This window comes from Cetorhinus maximus, chromosome 19, assembly GCF_964194155.1.
Source record: "Cetorhinus maximus chromosome 19, sCetMax3.hap1.1, whole genome shotgun sequence".
NCBI classification, from domain to species: domain Eukaryota; kingdom Metazoa; phylum Chordata; class Chondrichthyes; order Lamniformes; family Cetorhinidae; genus Cetorhinus; species Cetorhinus maximus.
Window position 1 is genome coordinate 41,497,939 of NC_135897.1, and position 9,881 is coordinate 41,507,819.

A 9,881-nucleotide genomic window follows, 5' to 3' on the forward strand; every position below is an offset into this window, starting at 1 on the left:
GTGTGTTATGAAAAATAATATGCACCCAAAATATCCCATAGTAAAAGTTTGCTGAACATCTCATTTCCAGTGAGTTCGCAAGGATGTACACCCTAATTAATGACCAAGTTAAATACTACATTTCAGCATTTACCATACAAATGATATTAACATGCCACTACATTGAACTTAATCTATTTATGCTCAAAGTAAAACAATAAAAGGCACATTAATGTATTGCTGAAAAGAGAGACATTTTGACAAAGCTTTTCATCTTGCACTCATCAGAACAATTTGCAAGAATGCTAAGTAAGGGAAACAACAGATTTATGCTGTATGAGAAGAGAGTGCTTGCTGATTGGTTGGCAAGTGAACTCTGATTAGTAGAGGTGCTGCCGTGGAGAATGGGCCAGTTGATGGTGATGAATAGTTAACTGCCAAGCATTGTTTGAAATTTAAGCCAGGCAGCTTGACTCTGATTGGTCAAGACATTGCCCTAAGGAATGAACAAGCAAATGGGACAGCCATTAGAATTTAATCAAATATATTGTGCTATGGAAAAATAACAGGACATCCATGTTTATCCAAGTACTGCATCTTTTGAGCTTCTTCTGATGTTGTATTTTCAGAGATGTTGGTGGATTAAGCGGATGGGAAAATTGTGGTGAATGAACCTTCTAGGTTCAAAGTGCCCACAATCAAATCACCCCTTATCCACCTTATATCCAGTATCATTCTGGCAAACCTACATTGCACTCCCTCCAAGGTCAATATATCCTTAAGTGGTTTCTCAAAACTGCTCACAGTACTCCAGATGTTGTCCAACGAGTGCTTTGTAGAGCTGAATCATGACTTATACCCCCTTGTATATTGCACTATATTGGCAAACGTGCGGACATGCACTTTGAACCTAGAAGGGTAGATGTGTGTATTTTTTAAGGTGACAAGCTAGAAAAGGAAGTCCAAAGAGATTTGGGGGCCCAGGTACATAGATCACTAAAATATCACCAGTAGGTACAGAAAATAATCAAAAAATCTAATGGAGTGCTGGCCTTTATACCCAGAGAACCAGTATACAAGGGGGTAGAAGTCATGATTCAGCTCTACAAAGCACTGGTTGGACAACATCTGGAGTATTGTGAGCAGTTTTGAGACACCACTTAAGAAGGATATATTGACCTTGGAGGGAGTGCAATGTAGGTTTACCAGAATGATACTGGATATTAGATGGAAAAGGGGTGATTTGATTATAGTTTTCAAGATGGTAAGGGGAACAGATAAGCTAGATAGAAAGAAACTATTTCTGCAGGATGGGAGTCTAGGGCTAGAGGTCATAATCTAAAAATCAGAGCCCCATCTTTCAGGAGTGAAATTAAGAGACTTCTACACAAAAAGGGTGATACAAATTTGGAACTTTCCTCTGCAAATGACAGTTGATGCCAGATCAATCCTTAATTTTAAATCTGAGACTGATATATTTTTGTTAACCTAAGGTATGAAGGGATATAGGACAAATTTAGGTATATGGAGTTAGGTTGCAGATCAGCCATGATCTCATTGAATGGTGGGTTAGATTCAAGGGGTTAAATGGCCTACTCCTATTCCTATTGCAAATGAGGTTTTCATTATTTCATGTTACATTAAATACGCCCCTTTAGTATTTGATTTCAATATCAATATTCATTCTCCTCAAAAGTCTTAAGCAGAAATTTGGAACTGCAGAGTAAAACGTGTGATGAAAGGTCATGGATCTGAAACATAAAGTTTGCTTTTCTCCCCAGATGTTAGCAGACCCACAAGTATTCCAGCATTTTCCAGTCTCTTTTTTGCAACCGTGTGAAATCGGCCTGGATGAGTTAACGATTCTGCCCCCGTGTTAAAGTTGAATGGAATCTCTTCACATGTAGTCGTCAACCAACTCGCAAGTTTCACTAATACCGCAACGTTACCAATTCCTTTAGATTTCCCAAGATTGTCCGAACTCGTAGTTTCGCAAAATCTCGGGGCAACTACGTAATTGGCTATGATCCTACAATACGTAGCATTTTCAAATTGATTGTTAAAAAGTCAAAAATTGGGAAGATGTTGGGATAAAATGCTAAACGACCCGATCTTGGTTACATGGCGTGTTTCTCATATTAGGAACCGAATTAATTCTCTTGGATATTAATCACCTAAGTCTTGCAACAGAAAGTAAAAGTCACCCAATGAGAGGGCAGTGCTATGCAATTACTAAATATGATTTAAAATGTGTACCTGCACAGTGGTTGAGTTAATATTTTTTTTAAAGTATTTTTCTGCCTACAAATATACTATATTAAAATGACTCCTAATGTGTTTTTCCAAACTGTATTATATAAGTAATTGAACCGTTTCAGCAGATTTATTTTTAAAAAAAGAACCTTCATTCAAATGGCACAATAGATAGTCATCAAACTGCAAAAATACATCAGTAGAAAATAGGGCTAGTTTCTATCTTATCACTGGAGTTTGTGCAGGGAGAAAGTTCTGAAAAAATAGCCAATCCCATGCGCCCGCAAATACTTCATACATTGCCATTGGTTCTGGGCTATAAGTAATAAATAAGTAAATCGGGGAATGGGAGACATGCAATTCATTTGGTCCAATTGGTCCTAGATGTTTGGGATAAATGGTACAGCAAACGTTACAACAGGTATGCCAATAAACTTGGTGGTGCTAGCTTTAGTACTTTTGCCATCAATGGTAGAATTATTAGTGCTGGAAGACCGATGTTAGCATGTCTAGTTTCAAAAGTGATGTCTAGTTTTTAAAGTATATCCTTTAGTGTTGTAATAGTTAACATGCACTACATTAAATTCAATCAGATTGAACGGGGTTCGGAATCGCGATTTACGTACCTTGACCCTAACATTATTACTGGGAAAAGGTTATGTTAAACATAATCCTAAATTTTCAACAAAGCATACGTATTTTGCGCAGACATAAAATGTTGAGGTATGGTATTGCCATAGGCTACCTCTGAAATGAGTTTTAATATTGAAGACAGGTTGTAGACACTATTATCCTAGATCACTGTGGAAAGGTTCTTAAAGCCTCATATAATGTTATATGAGGTTTAATTTTGATAGCGTTTTTCTGCGTCGTAGGGTAGATCTGTGGACATTTCAAAAGTGTAAAAAGCCGGAATGTTCACTAATTTGGGGCTTTTACCGAAATATGAACGTTTTCACTCGTTATCTTATGAATACCACTTTAGTATTGCAGTTAACACTAGACCGTAGGCTTTTAACATTTTAACAACATTGAAATGTACTCGGAAGTGATAAAATCATTAAACTCTATTTCTGTGGCAAAGAGGCAACAAACGTTCTGTTTCAGTGGCTTTACAGAACCAACAGAGTTACAACATCCTTAGGTTACATCTTGTAACAAAGACTTGAGTTGTTATTGGATAACTGTTGGTTTTTGGTTACCCTGATGGACGCAAAAATAACCCTTTGTCATTAAAATATTGCATTAGCGCGGATATACAGTACCGGTAAGTACTCGAAACAACAGTGACTGTGTTTATGCCTTGTTAATGCAATTTATACAAGCGGAACGGAGAACTGCTCAGTGATACTCAAGTTGGACTCTTGCTTTGAAATACGTCTAAAGGTGCTCTATTGCAAGAAACATGACTAACACCCAATAATCAGAGGAAAATGGCAAAGATTTAGTTTCTCCCTTATCACTTGTGAATAGGAAGGCCAATGAACGTTAATGATCATGACTTGCTTTTTGAAACGGTTGATTATACTGATACTCTTTCTGTACTATTGCCACATAAAACCATTTTCATGTTCATGATCTAAATGGAAATGTGAATGAAGCAATCGTCAGCAAATACTGTAGATCAAGTTTAAATCATATTTATTTGTTTTCTAAACTAAGTAACTTTGCTTCAAGTTATGGAGTTGGGCCAGAATACTGCAGTTATACTACACATCACTTTGCTTTTCAATGTCCACCGATTACACAGACCAGATTGGCACTCTTTAATCTGTATTGCCACTTAGAGTTGTTTGAACTTTTAAGCAATTTTAACGCCTGTGTTAGACCTCAGGAAGTGCACAAACAATTGACATTAGTGTGGAATACAGACACCAATGGTTCTTACATTCAAACCAATAATTGAAAACACGAGTGAATCTTCTGCTGTACTTAGGCTTTAGATATCAAATAGGTACAAATAGATTTTAGAGTTGATGTTTGCAGCACTTATCCTATGGCTGGCTTTACACCCAAACTCCATGGAGTATAATTCTATTGTTATTTGTAAACTGAACGATGAGTTGAAGTTTTCAATTGTTCCTATGGACTCAGATTGCTTTTGCAATGAGGTAAAAATACCAGTGTGACTGCAGTTTACTAATCACTGCTGAAAGGTGGTCATTCTTCATTTCTAATCGTTGTGAGAAGTAACACTGATTCCACAAATTCAAAATAATAGTTTAAGACATAGTTAGGAATGTGAAATTGCTCCGCCAGACCCTGAAAAAACAGTGATGACCAAATGGACAACTATAGAAGTCTGCTGTCCTAAAGTTTGCTGTAGTTGGCAATATTCTTGCAACTGAATCAATAGGATGTGGGTTGGAGCCCCATTCCAGAACTTGAGCACGTGACTAGGGTTGCTATTTCAGGGCAGTAGAGGGGGTGTTCAATGCTGTCAGAGGTGGGATCATTCAGGGAAAGCAATAATATAAGATCATGGGCAGGGTTTTCCTCTGGGGATAAGAGAAAGAGGATCTGGGTCCTGAACCTGCCACTGGGGGGAAAGAGTCACAGATCCCTATTTTCAGAGGGGCAGTTAATTAATGGCCAGAGGGGGTACTCACCATTGAATTAAGGGTGGTGGGCCAGCTCTTGAAATTAGAGGGCCAATCAGAGGCCTTCCAGCTGGAAAGCAGTAGCAGGCTGTGATGGCATCTAAATAAAGGAGAGGGTACTTCAAAATGGAGGTGCCTTTTCTCCAACTTCATAAACCTAAACTTAAAAGCTTGGATTGCAACCAGGCCATTACTGTTCAGGGCAGCGGGAGGGTCCCTCTGCAGGGTGGCCTACAACTGCTCATGCACTCAGAGGCCTGTCTAGAGCACTGTCCCCCCCCACCCACCAGTCTGCCACTGGGAGGCTGACTCCAGGCTTCTAAACTGGCCCCTGCCACATGTGCGGTCCAGGAGGCTGACTGGAAAATCTTAACAAGGTGTGTTAGCTACCTCCTGTGTATGGATGGGGGAAGTGGCCCTGTTGCTACCTCCACCTCCATCCCCTCACTGCAAATATTGCCCAGGGCTGAGATGGGTCAGCGGGGCTATTTTAATGCCCACTGGACTCCAATGCCAGCCTTGGCAGAGACTAAAAATCAAGTCTCATGTCCCTCTCTGTTCCATGGTTCAGGTGGACATTAAAAATTGCATGTTACTATTCAGAAGAAGTGCAGGCAACATCTTCTGATGTTCTGACCAACGTTTTTCCCTCAACTAACATGACCAAGGAGAGATTGCCACATCATCCATCTCATTACTGCTTGCCAAATCTCACTGAGTATTTTCCTACGTTATACTAACTGCAAAATGTAATTCCTCTAGTGTAAATACTTTTTCTCATTCTCTTGCATTTCTTCTTGTTCCATTTTTCAAAAATTGCTGATCAGGAAAAAAGCACCAATCATTCTAAATTATTTTTAAATTATTCCTAACAATGCTCCAAGACTGTTGTAGTTCACTAAAGTTGCAGTTATCATGTAGCTTTTACATCAATGCAAAGTGGTTCTGATTGTGCATTGAATCAAATTCTGAAGTATGGCTATGAAGTCACGTCCCTCTCAGCCTCCGCATCAGATCCATGCCAACAAGTGTGAGAAACTTGTCTACTGGACCTTGCGTGCACTTTAATTGATTTAGTATTTTTAATGTCACAAGTGGATCTTCTGTGGCATTGTTCTTGGTAAGTCAGACGATATGCTTTTTGTATCACTTAAAGTAATTCACAATGTATCATCCTCCTGTTAAGGTACATCTGTGAATGCCTGACCTGTTCCATACAGGCCACAAAATTGAATTGTTGACCTTGAGGTCAATTGCACATTATTACTGTTGCTGAGGGAAGAGGCAGATGCTTGTAAATTTCCATCCTCCAGATTAAAAGAAATCAGCATGAAGTGACTAGTTTCTTTTTTAACAAAGTTATTTTTCCATTCTGAAGTGTGTTGGACTCCAACTTTTATACACGGTTAAGCTTTCCTGTGGTCTCCTAGATTTAACAAAAACCAACAAGCAGCATAACGATGTGTGAGTATGATCGCATGGAGCTCTCTACTGGCAAACAAAGTGCAATATGCTGTCCACAGCATAATTTTGGTCTTATTTTGCTTTGCACTGTATAACTATAGGTTACAGATTGATAGTGTAGTATAATTGTGACCTAGGTTTATTGCACCACAATATGAGACACCCTGGCTGGCTCACACTGAAGGACACTACCTGACTATCAAGGCAACGGAAGCGTATCTTCAAGGCGCCAATGATCTGTTCAATGCAGGTTTGTGTTAGCACATAGCTTTGGTTGCAGTACCTCTCTCTATTCATGCCTGGGTGCCGGACAGGTGTCAGGAGCCACCTCCTTAACAGATAACCCTTATACCCAGCAGCCACCCACAGAAACTGGATGTTGGCCTGAAGGGATTTTTTTTTATTCATTCATGGGATGTGGGCTTCGCTGGCTGGGCCCTTGACAAGGTGGTGGTGACCTGCTTTCTTGAACCGCTGCAGTCCATGTGGTGTAGGTACACCCACAGTGCTGTTAGGAAGGGAGTTCCAGGATTTTGACCCAGCTACAGTGAAGGAATGGTAATACATTTCCAAGTCAGGATGGCGAGTGACTTGGAGGGGAACTTCCAGGTGGTGGTGTTTCCATCTATCTGCTGCTCTTGTCCTTCTAGGTGGTAGTGGTCGTGGGTTTGAAAGATGCTGTCTAAAGAGCCTTGGTGAATTCCTGCAGTGCATCTTGTAGATGGCACACACTGTTGCTACTGTGCATCGGTGGTGGAGGGAGTGAATGTTTGTGGATGGGGTGCCAATCAAGTGGACTGCTTTGTCCTGGATGGTGTCAAGCTTCTTCAGTGTTGTTGGAGCTGCACTCATCCAGGAAAGTGGGGAGTATTCCATCACACTCATGACTTGTGCCTTGTAGATGGTGGACAGGCTTTGTGGAGTCAGGAAGTGAGTTACTTGTCGCACGATTCCTAGCCTCTGACCTGCTCTTGTAACCACAGTATTTATATAGTTAGTCCAGTTCAGTTTTTGGTCAATGGTAACCTCCAGGATGTTGATAGTGGGGGATTCAGTGATGGTAATGCCATTGAATATCAAGGAGCAATGGTTGTATTCTCTCTTGCTGGAGATGCTCATTGCTTGACACTTGTGTGGCGCAAATGTTACTTACCACTTGTTAGCCCAAGCCTGGATATTGTCCAGGCCTTGCTGCATTTGGACATGGACTGCTTCAGTAACTGAGGAGTCACAAATGGTGCTGAACTTTGTGCAATCATCAGCGAACATCCCCAGTTCTGACCTTATGGTGGAAGGAAGGTCATTGATGAAGACAGCTGAAAATGGTTGGGCCTAGGACACTACCCTGAGGAACTCCTGCAGTGATTGTCCTGGAGCTGAGATGACTGACCTCCAAGAACCACAGTTATCTTCCTTTGTGCTAGGTATGACTGATTCCCATTGACTCCAGTTTAGCTAGGGTTCCTTGATGCCATACTAGGTCAAATGCTGCCTTGATGTCAAGGGCTGTTACTCTCACCTCACCTCGGGAGTTCAGCTCTTTTGTCCATGTTTGAACCAAGGCTGTAATGAGGTCAGGAGCTGAGTGGCCCAGCTGGAACCCAAACTGGGCATCAGTGATCAGGTTATTGCTAAGCAAGTGCCGCTTGATAGCACTGTTGATGACCCCTTCCATTACTTTACTGGTGATTGAGAGTAGATTGATAGGGCAATAATTGGCCGGGTTGGATTTGTCCTGCTTTTTGTGTACAGGACATACCTGGGCAATTTTCCACATAGCTGGGTAGATGCCAGCATTGTAGCTGTAGTGGAACAGCTTGGCTAGGGGCACGGCAAGTTCTGGAACACAAGTCTTCAGTACTATTGCCGGAATATTGTCAGGACCCATAGCCTTTGCAGTATCTTCAGCTGTTTCTTGAAATCATGTGGAGTGAATCGAATTGGCTGAAGACTGGCATCTGTGATGCTGGGGACCTCCGGAGGAGGTCGAGATGGATCGCCCACTCAGCATTTCTGGCTGAAGATTGTAGCAAATGCTTCAGCCTTATCTTTTGCACTGATGTGCTGGGCTCCTCCATCATTGAGGATGGGGATGTTTGTGGACCCTTCTCCTCCAGTGGGTTGTTTAATTGTCCACCATCATTCACAACTGGATGTGGCAGGACTGCAGCACTTAGTTCTGATCCGGTGGTTGTAGGATCGCTTAGCTCTGTCTATCACTTGCTGCTTATGCTGTTTGGCATGCAAATAGTCCTGTGTTATAGCTTCAGCAGGTTGACCCCTCATTTTTAGGTATGCCTGGTGCTGCTCCTGGCATGGCCTCCTGCACTCTTCATTGAACCAGAGTTGACCCCTGGCTTGATTGTAATGGTAGAATGAAGGATATGAGGTTACAGATTGTGTTTGAGTACAATTCTGCTGCTGCTGATGGCCCACAGTGCCTCATGGATGTCCAGTCTTGAGTTGCTAGATCTGTTTGAAATCTATCCCATTTAGCATGGTGGTAGTGCCATACAACAAGATGGAGGGTATCCTCAATGTGGAGGCGGGACTTCATCTCCACAATGACTGTGTGGTGGTCACTCCTACTGATACTGTCATGGACAGATACACCTGCAGTAGGCAGGTTGATGAGGATGAGATCAAGTATGTTTTTCCCTCTCGTTGGTTCCCTCATCACCTGCCGCAGCTATGTCATTTAGGACTCGGCCAGCTCAGTCAGTAGTGGTGCTACCAAGCCACTCTTGGTGATGGAGATTGAAGTCCCCCACCCAGAGTACATTCTGCACCCTTGCCACCCTCAGTACTTCCTCCAAGTGATGTTCAACATGGATGAACATTAATTCATCAGCTGAGGGAGGGTGGTACATAGTAATCAGTAGGAGGTTTCCTTGCCCATGTTTGGCCTGATGCCATGAGACTTCATGGGGTCCGGAGTCAATGATGAGGGCTCCCAGGGCAACTCCTTCCTGACTGTATACCACTGTGCCGCCACATCTGCTGGGTCTGTCCTGCCATTGGGACAGGACATACCCAGGGATGGTGATGGTGGAGTCTGGGACATTACCTGTAAGGTATGATTCCGTGACAATGACTATGTCAGGCTGTTGCCTATATCTCTGGAACATGAAGCAATTTTCTAAGGGAGGGCAGAATTTTGGCCCAATTTTGGCACTAGCCCCCAGATGTTAGTAAGGAGGACTTTGCAGGGTCAACAGGGCTGCGATTGCTGTTGCTTTTTATGCAGAGGGCAGTGGGTGTCTGGAATTCACTGCCCAAGTTGGAGGTAGAGGCAGAAACTTTAAGCTCTTTTAAAAAATACCTGGATCTGCACCTAAAGTGCTGTAAGCTGCAGGGCTATGGGCCGGGTGCAGGAAGGTGGGTTTAGAAAGGGCACCTGGGTGTCCTCGGTCGGGCATAGACAAGATGGCCGAATGGCCTCCTTCTGTGCTGTAACTTTTCTATGGTTCTGTGGTTGATGCCAGGTGATCTGTCCGGTTTCATTCCTTTTTTGTGACTTTGTAGCGGTTTATTACAACTGACTGGCTTACTAGGCCATTTCAGAGGGCATTTCAGAGTCAACCA